The following is an 11,995-nucleotide window of genomic DNA, read 5'->3' on the forward strand; positions in this document are numbered from 1 at the left end:
TAAACATGGTTAAGCTAACCAAAAAAAATGTTTTTAAAAATTCCGAAAATAAATCCGCGTATGTGTGCCCCTGTCTCTCCTAATGTAAATGAAAGTTTAATGTCTATGAAAGTGACACAATGGAACAAGTAAAATTCTATGTCCAGTCAGCAAGGATATCAGATTTTAAGACTTCCGTTGCAAGTAGTACAATATAAATTTACAATAGTTTTCCACAGAAGATAAAAATCATCGTTCTCATTTTTAGTAAAATCCTAAGAGCATTCTCATTAGCCCGCTCCTTTGATATTATGATGTGCTGGAGACTGTAACAGCCGATTTATCATTATGTGACATTTAATCATAACAAATCGCACCAGGAACGCGTTTTTTTTAATCTTTAATGTGCCGTTGCCTTGTAAAAGCATACGCTCATAAGATGCGAGGTAAGAAAAAAAAAAGAAGAATACACGGAAAACCTTTAACCACCCTTACGACGTTTACCATAATTTTATTAGGAAACTATTCCAAGAAAATGACAGTGCCCTGGTGCTTTGAATCAGCATGTATCCATACTGCGTCAGTAATAATATAAAAACCACCCAATAGAGGCATCAACTTCAAATCACATAATCCAGTACGACGTCTCCTGTGACTGCTTGTTCAAATGGCTCTGAGCGCTATGGGACTTAACATCTGAGGTCTTCAGTCTCCTAAGTTCTTAGAGCTACTTAAACCTAACTAACTTAAAGACATCACACAAACCCATGCCCCAGGCAGGATTCGAACCTGCGACCGTAGCGGTCTCGCGGTTCCAGACTAAAGCGCGTATAACCGCTCGGTCACACCGGCCGGCGTTCTGCTTGTGCCGTAAAAGTGATCTCGCATCTTGTCGGCCACATTCCTCTCCATAAATAAAAAATCGGACATGTCTGATTCCGTCTTTCTCGTTTCGGAATGCTGTGGAACGCGAAATTACACTTTGTTACCTCGCAAATCCAGAGCAGCTCCTCATCAATGGACGCTTTCACGCCCCATGTGAGGTCGGTTTTAGTTACGTTGGCATAACCAGAAGTAACAGAGCAGACGTGGGTGTAATGATGACGGTGATGATGATGATGATGTACTTCGTGCCATTGTGGTGGTATGGGCAAACCCATGGGAGCGCTTGATTTATGTAACACATGTCTGTGACGTTTCAGTTAAGGGCGCTAAACACGTGACATCGACAAATTTGATGTGTATAGGCGTTTTGGCCAACCGATGGGTCGGCTTTTCTTGTTGGGCTGCCGGTTGGGTATCACCACCCAACAGGCGAACCTTCCCTCCCCCCCCCCCCCCTCCTCACCCCCTTTCGCCATTTCTTTCGGTAACTTGTGCCGTGTGTAGCGCAGTCGTGGCAACCGACCGACAAAAGTTCATCTTTGTCCAGTGCGCGCGAGATGCGATGCTGTTCCGATTTACATGACACAGTGTGAGGTGGACTAGACTTTTAATTACAGTTCCTGGAGGAATTTAAAGACTGCAGACGTTTGTGGAACACGTCATGCGAGGAGTATACCAATAGAGATGCTAGAAATGAAGCACTTCTTTCATTTTTTAACGAATCCATAATGGTGTCATGTAACACATAGAAAGAGTAAAAGGTAACTATTTTACGAATAAAAGTCCGTCGACCTTCTGTATTTCGATTTTTAAGTTTTATTTCTGATACTTAACGGAAATGAAATCTAAAAACAGGAATGTAGATACATTAGATCAAATTTCATTTTCGGTTCTTGACGGAAATACAATTTAAAGACCAAAATATAGAAAGTTGATGGACTTTTATTCGTGAAATATAGCTCTAACATGTTAGAAGAGTTAAAAAAACCAGCCTATATCCAAGACTTCTGCTATGAAGAGAAAAGTGCAGGACTTTCTACAATTTTGACACTTGCTAAATGCTTCATTTCTTATTTATCTACTGTATTAATTAGATGATGTGCACCACCACCATTTGCAGAGTTTCTTCTTCTAATTTTAAATGGCCGGCCACTGTGGCCGAGCGGTTCTAGGCGCTCCAGTCCGTAACCGCGCTGCTACTACGGTCGAAGGTTCGAATCCTGCCTCGGGCATGGATGTGTGTGATGTCCTTAGGTTAGTTAGGTTTAAGTAGTTCTAAGTTCTAGGGGACTGATGACCTGAGATGTTAAGGTCCCATAGTGCTTTGAGCCATTTGAACCATATTTTAATTTGAAAAGAATTTGTTAAAGTTACAGGGAACATCTTTCATTCTACATTCATAAATTAATTAACGTTTACACGATGATCTTTTATTATATTTATTTTGATTTACCATACTGTATTTCCTGAAGCAACTATAAATCATGTTGCATGTTTCAGGTATTCTGCCAGTGGCTAGAGACGTAATGCAGCCTTTCCTCGCAGCTTATAGCCTCTCTCATGTTTTACGGTTTTCCGTTATGAGTGATTTGATGATGTTTAATAGCTCCAAAAAGCATGTTCCGTCCTTTCTTAAATAATTACGGAAATAATCGATTCTCATCTCCTTAAGTAACAGACCGTCGGTGAATTTCTTTATCTGCATTTGCCAGTTCCTTGCCTACAGCTTTCTTTCGGCTTTTTTTTTTTGGCAATATTACGTCTAAAACGGCCAGTTTTTGTTTCAAATTACAATTAAATCAATACCATTAGATGCTGACGGGCGTTGATGTACGTCAACGGGGACAGTTGAAAATGTGTGCCCCGACCGGGACTCGAACCCGGGATCTCATGCTTACATGGCAGACGCTCTGTCCATCTGAGCCACCGAGGGCACAGAGCATAGTGCGACAGCAGTGATTTATCGCCGGCACGCTCCCCGTGAGACCCACATTCTCAACCTATAGTCCACACACTGCGTTCGTGGTGCCCCTGCCATTATACCCATCACTCGCGGCCGACAATCCACCGAGTCCCGTAAGACTTCAGATAAATTGTGTGCATCCGCACTGAAGGAGGTCATCAGCCGGTTATCCTTAAACGATATGAAGATGGCATCTGTTCTTTCGGGAGCTCCTGAGGCCCACCCCACGGCGTCCATGGAGACGAGGCGCACGCCAAAGCTTAAGTCAAGTCTTGGTGTTGACTTAGTACTTATGTACCGCATTTTTAAAATATGACTACGCCTATTGAGACTGTTTTAGTTTTATTTCTAGACCATGCCCTTTTAGACATTACAGATGCAGGTATATCTTCTGAAGAAGTCTCAAAAAATGGATCAAATGGCTCTGAGAACTATGGGACTTACCTTCTGAGGTCATCAGTCCCCTAGAACTTAGAACTACTTAAACCTAACTAACCTAAGGACATCACACACATCAATGCCCGTGGCAGGATTCGAACCTGCGACCGTAGCGGTCGCGCGGTTCCCGACTGTAGCGCCTAGAACCGCTCGACCACCCCGGCCGGCGAAGAAGTCTCAATCACTTGGGCTGAAACATAGGTAAAAGTTGGTTTCATTACCGCAATCGAGGCTGATAGTTTCTTATGTACTATATTATCACGATTGCTGACCGTGCTGCAATGTTGAAAATACAAAAATTATGTAAACAATTCACTACCAGCGATGAGAACAGGGCGGCGCTGAAATCGTCGATAGCAGTCGGTCAATACGTATATAGGTTGCCACGAAATCGGTCGGTCGGTCGGTCGGCCGATAAACTGGCGCGTGAATAGGGGCCTTTACAAACCCCAGTTGCGATAGCTGGGTGTATGTACCGGGTGATCAAAAAGTCAGTATAAATTTGAAAACTTAATAAACCACGGAATAATGTAGATAGAGATGTAAAAATTGACACACATGCTTCGAATGACATGGGGTTTTATTAGAACCACCCCATATTACTAGACGCGTGAAAGATCTCTTGCGCTCGTCATTTGGTGATGATCGTGTGCTCAGCCGCCACTTTCGTCATGCTTGGCCTCCCCGGTCCCCAGACCTCAGTCCGTGCGATTATTGGCTTTGGGGTTACCTGAAGTATTAAGTGTATCGTGATCGACCGACATCTCTAGGGATGCTGAAAGACAACATCCGACGCCAATGCCTCACCATAACTCCGGACATGCTTTACAATGCGGTTCACAACATTATTCCTCGACTACAGCTATTATTGAGCAATGATGGTGGACATATTGAGCATTTCCTGTAAAGAACATCATCTTTGCTTTGTCTTACTTTGTTATGCTAATTATTGCTATTCTGATTAGATGAAGCGCCATCTGTCGGACATTTTTTTGAACTTTTGTATTTTTTAGGATCTAGTAAAACCCCATGTCATTCCAAGCATGTGTGTCAGTTTGTACCTCTCTATCTACATTATTCCGTGATTTATTCAGCTTTCAAATTTGTACTGACTTTCTGATCACCCGGTATTTTCGAGGGCTGTTCTCATAAGAAGCTGGTAGCCGCCACGTGTAATATATCGGGAAGCCAGCCCTTCCGTTGGACAGGCGCTAGGAGGACACACTTCCCACGGCTGTTAGAGAATAAAGTGAAGCTCTCAGCGGGAGGGGGTGCATCTGCTTACGGCCGCGGAGCAACCCTGTCCCGCCCCGGCGGAGCAACGACCGCGCCACGTGGCACTTCAGCTCGCCGGACTGGTCCTCAGCTGCTCTGCAGATCGCGACGCAAGTAGCGTGCAGCCCAGCAGCAGCACGAAGCGCGCACTGCCCTCTCCTCTGTACCGTCACTGGAGGTCCTGCCGCGATCGTGGCTGCCTGTTTACCGGCTGGGCTACTTATTCTGCAGTCTGGCTATCAGAACCGCACTGTTGAGCTCCTGCAACCCTCGTAGAACTTCCAAAGCTGCGACACTCACATCGTATTTTTTCCCCTGTAAATACAATTCTTTTTACACAAATTTTATGATATTGAAAGTTATTTAAAAGAAATGAAGCATTACTAAACTATTATTCAAGTAAACTACAATGATGGAGAACAATACGAACTGCCATGCTGGATTAGCCGAGCGGTTTGGGGCGCTGCAGTCATGGACTCTGCGGCTGGTAGCGGCTGAGGTTCGAGTCCTCCCTCGAGCATGGGTGTGTGTGTTTGTCCTTAGGATAATTTAGGGCCGGCCGGGGTGGCCGAGCGGTTCTAGGCGCTACATTCTGGAACCGCGCGACCGCTACGCTCGCAGGTTCGAATCCTGCCACGGGCATGGATGTGTGTGATTTCCTTAGGTTAGTTAGGTTTAAGTAGTTCTAAGTTCGAGGGGACTGATGACCTCAGAAGTTAAGTCCCATAGTGCTCAGAGCCATTTTTGATAATTTAGGTTAACTAGTGTGTAAGCTTAGGGACTGATGACCTTAGCAGTTAATTCCCATAAGATTTCACACACATTTCAACATTTGAACAATACGAACAACAAATTAAGTGTCTACTCTACGAAACATACACTGAAGAGCTAAAGGAACTAGCACAACTGCCTAATATCGTGTAGGGCCCCCGCGAGCACGCAGATGTGGCATGGACTGAAATAATGTTTAAAGTACTGCTTGAGGGAACTAACACCACGAATCCTGCAGGGGTGTCCATATTTCCGTAAGAGTACAAGGGATTGGAGATCTCTTCTGAACAGCATGTTGTAAGGCATCCCAGATACGCTCAACAATGTTCATTTCTGGGAAGTTTGGTGGCCAGAGGGAGTGTTTTAACTCAGAAGAGTGTTCCTGGAGCCACTCTGTAGCAATTCTTGACGTATGTGGTGTCGCATTGTCCTGCTGGAATTGCCCAAGTTCTTCGGAGTGGGCAACGGACATGAATGGATGCAGCTAATCAGACAGGATGCTTACGTACGTGTCACCTGTCAGAGTCGTAACTGGACGTATGAGGGCTCCCATATCACTTCTGCAATCAGAATAGTCGCCAATTTTGAGGATATAGAAATTAGTAAGCCAACATACTTTGCATACTTTCACTCTCTGATGTAAAAGGAATAATATTTTGGGGTAATTCAACATTTAGACAAAAAGTATTCACTGCTCAAAAGAAAGTGGTTAGAATAATGTGTGGGGTTCATAGTCGCACATCTTGTAGGCATCTTTTTAAAAGATTGGGAATTCTTACAACAGGCTCACAGTACATATACTCACTAATGAAATTAGTTCTCAACAACATGGACCAGTTTAAAAACAGCAGTGACATTCATGATTATAATACCAGAAAAAAGAAAGACTTAAACTACTCAACCTACCTTTTGCACAGAAAGAGGTAAAATATGTTGCTATAAAAATTTTCGACAAATTACCAGATGAAATAAAATGTCTGACAGACAGCAATAATAGCTTCAAAAATAAATTGAAATCATCTCCTTGACAACTTCTTCTATACCATAGATGAATTCTTCAATAGGAACAAATAAATCTTTAAATATACTATATGCATTTTGTGCCATCTAAGGCAATGGTGTAAATAATAGAAATGTTAATCTTTAACTCTGTATTGCAATATATATTCTGTACCTTGGAACACGCAACGAACTTAACTCCAACTGCACACGCCTCACACCATTACAGCGCCTCCACCAGCTTGAACAGTCCCCTATTGACATCCAGGATCCATGGATTCAGGTGATTGTCTCCATACCTGTTCACATCCATCCGCTCCATACAATTTGAAACGAGACTCGTCCGACCAGGCAACATTTTTCCTTTCATCAACAGTCCAGTGTTGGTGTTGACGGGCCCAGGATAGGCGTAAAGATTTGTGTCGTGCAGTTATCAAGGGTACACGAGTGGGCCTTCAGCTCCGAAAGCCCATATCGATGATGTTTCGTTGAATGGTTCGCACACTGACACTTGCTGAGGGCCCAGCATTGAAATCCGCAGCAATTTGAGGAAGGGTTACACTTCTGTCACGTTGAACGATTCTCTTCAGTCGTCGTTGGCCCTGTTCTTGCAAGATATTTTTTCCGGCCGCAGTGATGTCGGAGATCTGGTGTTTTACCGGATTCCTGATATTCACGGTTCACTCATGAAATGGTCGCACGGGAAAATCCCTGCTTTATCGCTGCCTCGGATATACTGTGACCCGTCGCTCGTGCGCCTACTGTGACACACGTTGAAACTCACTTAAATCTTGAATGAGATTTTCACTCTGCAGCGGAGTGTGCGCTGATATGAAACTTCCTGGCAGATTAAAACTGTGTGCCCGACCGAGACTCGAACTCGGGACCTTTGCCTTTCGCGGGCAAGTGCTCTACCACCGAGCTACCGAAGCACGACTCACGCCCGGTACTCACAGCTTTACTTCTGCCAGTACCTCGTCTCCTACCTTCCAAACTTTACAGAAGCTCTCCTGCGAACCGAGTTCGAGTCTCGGTCGGGCACACAGTTTTAATCTGCCAGGAAGTTTCACTTAAATCTTGCTGACCTGCCATTGCAGCAGCGGTAACCGAGCCAACAACTGCGCCAGAGATTTGTTGTCTTATACAGGGTGGAGAAAAATTGTGTCGCGAATATTTAACAATGTATAGCTGATGCCAGTAAGAACCAAAATTACTAATGTTGTGTAGGTCGACAACGCACAATTTTTAAACTATGGGAACCTGACGCCACGCGCTCCGACATTGTAACGCTGACCGTCAACCGACGAACAGCAACAGGGCAATCCCACGGCTAATCGGAGCGCATGGCGCCATTTTACCTAGTTTAAAAATTAGTTATTTTTCTTCCCACTGGCATTAGCTATCCAGGGTTAAAATTGCTAACACAATTTTTCTCCACCCTGTATAGGCGTTGCCGACCGGAGCAGCATATTCTGTCTGTTTACATATCTGTATTTCAATACGCTTGCCTATACCAGTTTCTTTCGCGCTTCAGTGTATTAAAAATTTTATAAATGTCTGAAACCTTTTGAATTGAAACAAAATTCGTAGCTTATTGTGTTTTGCAGCTACTGTACATTGCTTTTAGAGTGATGTATAACAATGAACAAATTTTAGTTGCTCCTCATAAATAGTGTATAGATAGTTAATCTCTTTTGAGGATGCTCAGAAACACTCTGAAAAGCTTGTAAGGGTGTTGTAAGGTAGACTGTACTGACAAATAGATGTTAACAAAAAAATTCTATTCTCTGCGCCGTTTCTGAGTTAATTGGCATTGAAGTTAGCCAATCAGGCCATGGCGCGCGCAAATTCCAGCGGCCCACGAGAGAAGGCCTCGCCTGACCTCTCCTTCGTTTCAGTTTCTAAAACAAAAAAATGAGCGCCACAAAAATTGGACATGGGACGGTAGTAGGTATCGAACCCGAGCCAAAGGCTTCGCAGTCTCATGCTGTGATATCTATGCTTTGAAAACAGCTGACACTAGCTGAGGACCGTATTAAAAAAACTCAACACATGCAATAAGTTTTCAGATTTTTTTAACGGATTCTGGAACTTTAATATGAGCCGTACACAACTGATACAGGAAAACGCGACAAAAAAATGAATATTTGCTGTTGTAAAATGCGCCTGAATGTAGCAAATTTTCACAAAACTCAACATCTCCATTTTTCAAGATTCCAATAAACTAAAAAAAAAAAATTGTTCAAATGGCTCTGAGCACTATGGGGCTTAACATCTGAGGTAATCAGTCCCCCAGAACTTAGAACTACTTAAACCTAACTAACCTAAGGACATCACACACATCCATGCCCGCGGCAAGATTCGAACCTGCGACCGTAGCGGTCACGCGGTTCCAGACTGAAGCGCCTAGAACCGCTCGGCCACAACGGCCGGCCCAATAAACTCAAGTAATCCTTCTTTTATAATCCCTGGTTGAAACTTAGAACATAAATTTAAATGTTAAATTTAATAGTCTTTACACTCGCTTGTGTTTGTTATCAACCAGTCGCTTAACATTATACAAGATAAACCCGTTGTTAACTAGCTGTAAGAGTTTAAAAAGTTTTCGAAGATGCTGAGCCACAGTGATACAGTTCTCTTATGAAAGAATACACCGACATTTGACTGTATATTGTATTGTATTGTATGTTAACTGGGGGCCTAGAAACGACGGAGAGGCTCCGTCCCCGCCGCAACCGCAGTGGTCCACAACCCCACGACAACTAGCGCAGTCCACTTCATCGCTCCGCCGCCCCACACCGAACCGCTCTTTCAGTGTTACTGTGCGGTTCAGCCCCCGATGGACCCCCCCCCCCCCCCCCCAGGGAACGTCTCACACTAGACGAGTGTAACCCCTATGTTCGCGTGGTAGAGTAATGGTGGTGGTGGTGGTCTATGCGTACGTGGAGAACTTGTTTGCACAGCAATCGCCGACATAATGTTGCTGAGTCGGAATAATGGGAACCAGTCCGTATTCGCCGAGGCAGATGGAAAACCGCCTAAAAACCATCCACTGACTGGCCGGCTCACTGGACCTCGACACAAGTCCGCCGGGCGGATTCGTGGCTGGGAGCAGGTGCTCCTTCCCACTCCAGAAAGCCGTGCGTTAGATAGAACAGCTAACTGGGCGAGCTTGACTATATATTACTTTAATTATTACCAATATACAGTCAAATGGCGGTGTATTCGTAAAAAAAGCCGCTACGCGTTTGTTGGACAACAAGACATATTGTCCTGCTTAATTCTTTTTCATGATTAGTCAGTTTTTACTACAAGATTAATGGCTTTTGTAGTAAGCTCTTGTTGGAACATCATTATTAAGATGTTATAACATTCAGAATATTCCAGAATGTGATTTTCACTCTGCAGCGCAGTGTGCTCTGATATGAAACTTCCTGGCAGATTAAAACTGTGTGCCAGACCGAGACTCGAACTCGGGACCTTCGCATTTCGCAGGCAAGTGCTCCACCATCTGAGCTACCCAAGCACGACTCACGCCCCGTCCATACAGTTTTACTTCTCCTACCTTCCAAACTTTACAAAAGCTCTCCTGCGAACCTTGCAGAACTAGCACTCCTGAAAGAAAGGATATTGCAGAGACATGGCTTAGCCACAGCCTGGAGGTAGCTCAGTCGGTAGAGCACTTGCCCTCGAAAGGCAAAGGTTCCGAGTTCGAGTCTCGGTCTGCCACACAGTCTTAATCTGCCAGGAAGTTTCATTCAGAATATTGTTAAACAGTTCAGCAGGTGAAACATGCAAGATGAAGCAATAGCGAATGCATTATTTTGGTTATTCCAAATTAATTTATCTCGGTTCGGTTAATTTATATATATATATATATATATAATAAATAATTTATATTAATATATTACATTTAATTAAATTTAAATACCTATAAGTTTATTTTATTATTATTAAGTGATTATTTTAATACATTTACTTACCTAGGATTATAGCTACTTATGTTTTTAGCTTAAAATAGGTTATTATATTATAAAATATATAATAATATGTAATTTAATATTAAATATTATTATAATTGGATATAATAAATAAAATTATTAACTTTAAATATAAAATATTATATTAATGTAAATAATTATATTAATTATAATAATATAAGAGCGAAGAGTGCGAAGTGCACGACTGCACCATCAAATGAAGATCTTAACATCGACTGTAACCATACTGAACAAATAAGAAAACAACATGTAAAACACGATGTTTTTGTTCCAATCTTTTTATTCGTTTTTCATACAGCCTGTATAGGAATAAACCAAAAGTTGATCAGTATGATCACTTACTACGCTTACTGTAGGTCCATTACACTTTTCTCGGCCAATAAATACGCACAAACCGGAAATAATTTTAATCGACGTTGGGGATCCCAAATAAGAGTTAAATGAATTTGTGACGATTTCTGACTTGTGTTAAGATTTTGAGGACTGAAAAACCACAGCTTTTTTTTTTAATTTTTCAATTTTTCGGTTATAGATCGAAAGCAATACATCTGACAAAAAAATTCCAAAACACCAGAACGAAATAACAATAATACGAGTGAAAATCAGGTCAACCGTTTGCCACAATCAGTCATCAAATATCGGCAATTTTCACCAATTTGAAATAACGCATTTCAAACCACCAGCTGAACCAACACAACTTCATTCTTCTACCGGTGTGGGTTCATAAAATTATTATCACTAAAGGGAAACTGGACACTGGTCATTTAACCATACATATCGGTACAACGGCACTTCAGTATAAACTTGCCTCTGTTGTAGCTCACACAGTATTTGCTAATTATTACAGGAACTTGATCTCAATAACAAACTTGAAATATTTCAAATATATTCGAGAAAGGCAAAGTTATGTTATGTTTATAGCATTTGAAGATGTAGAGAAAGTTTTTGGTAGTGATGGCTAGAATACAGCCTTTGAAGTTTTGAACGTCGCAGGGATAAAACACAGGTACAAACATCGGACCGCAGTTACAAGAGTCCAATGATACGGAAGGAGAGCAGCAGATTAGAAGAGACTGAGACACCATTTCACTCTTTCCCTGATGCTATTCAATCTATATAGCGAGCTCTAAAAGAAACAAAAGAAAAATTATGAAAGGAAATTAAGGTTAAGAGAAAAGAAATAAAAACGTTTCGCTTTGTCAGCGACACCGTAATTCTGTCAGAGGAGAACTTGAAAGATCAGTAATGGTAGAATTTTACTAAAGGATGGGGTTAACAGACGCTTTAAGGAATCGTCAATCTGGTAATGGAAGGCAGCGTGGGGCGTAAAAATTGTAGAGGCAGAAAGAGGCTTGACTGCAGTAAGCGGCTTCCAGTGGTTCAAATGGTTCAAATGGCTCTGAGCACTATGGGACTCAACTGCTGAGGTCATTAGTCCCCTAGAACTTAGAACTAGTTAAACCTAACTAACCTAAGGACATCACAAACATCGATGCCCGAGGCAGGATTCGAACCTGCGACCGTAGTGGTCTTGCGGTTCCAGGCTGCAGCGCCTTTAACCGCACGGCCACTTCGGCCGGCTGGCTTCCAGTGGATGTAGGTTGCAGTAGTTATGCAGAGATGAAGAAGCTTTTGCAGGATAAGCTAGCGTGGGGAACGAACCAGTTTTCGGACAGAAGACCAC

At 42.6% G+C, this 11,995-nt stretch overlaps 1 non-coding gene across 1 annotated transcript; it reads right to left on the minus strand.

Moving 5' to 3' along the window:
* Positions 1–2,723: 2,723 nt before the first annotated feature.
* On the minus strand, positions 2,724–2,798 carry Trnat-ugu (transfer RNA threonine (anticodon UGU)). The gene has a single exon. It is a non-coding gene; the product is annotated as a tRNA-Thr (tRNA).
* Between the last annotated feature and the right edge of the window lie 9,197 nt (positions 2,799–11,995).

Source organism: Schistocerca serialis, chromosome 8 (assembly GCF_023864345.2).
Source record: "Schistocerca serialis cubense isolate TAMUIC-IGC-003099 chromosome 8, iqSchSeri2.2, whole genome shotgun sequence".
Taxonomy (NCBI): Eukaryota; Metazoa; Arthropoda; class Insecta; order Orthoptera; family Acrididae; genus Schistocerca; species Schistocerca serialis.